We start from the raw sequence: 580 nt of genomic DNA on the forward strand, positions 1-580 counted from the left end.
CATACACAACCTATTAAGTATATTATATGATAGGTATTATTCCTATTAAAATAATTTTTTTTTCTATTAGTAATAGAGTAGGTAAAATTAATTTTTTTTGAAAATATTATTCTGTGTATAAAATATATCATAATACTTAAAAACTTTCTAGACCTACAAATTCAGTAACAAATAAAATAACTAAAATCGTAAATTAATGCCCCAAGTGGAGATGACAGACACAATACATGTAATTATTACATTCATGCTCAGAAACTAAAATATTTAAATATTAATTATTTTTATAAACAAATTATATTAACACGTTCGTGGTCTTTTCACATTTTATATTATTAATTTACCCTCCTCAGAACATCACTCATTTTTTTAAAATATCAACAAAAATCATTAAAAAATAGAATTTCGTATTTATCAGTGCCCAAACTTATGAGTGATCATAATAGGTCAGTCACATGTTTAGTTCCATTTAATACTATTGGAAATATTACTGCATGAGCAGTAATGCCCGATTTTGTGGGTTTGTAAATTACTACTATAGCAGTAGTGACCCATTACATCAAAATTGAAATTACTGCTGTAC

This window comes from Acyrthosiphon pisum, chromosome X, assembly GCF_005508785.2.
Source record: "Acyrthosiphon pisum isolate AL4f chromosome X, pea_aphid_22Mar2018_4r6ur, whole genome shotgun sequence".
Lineage (NCBI taxonomy): Eukaryota > Metazoa > Arthropoda > Insecta > Hemiptera > Aphididae > Acyrthosiphon > Acyrthosiphon pisum.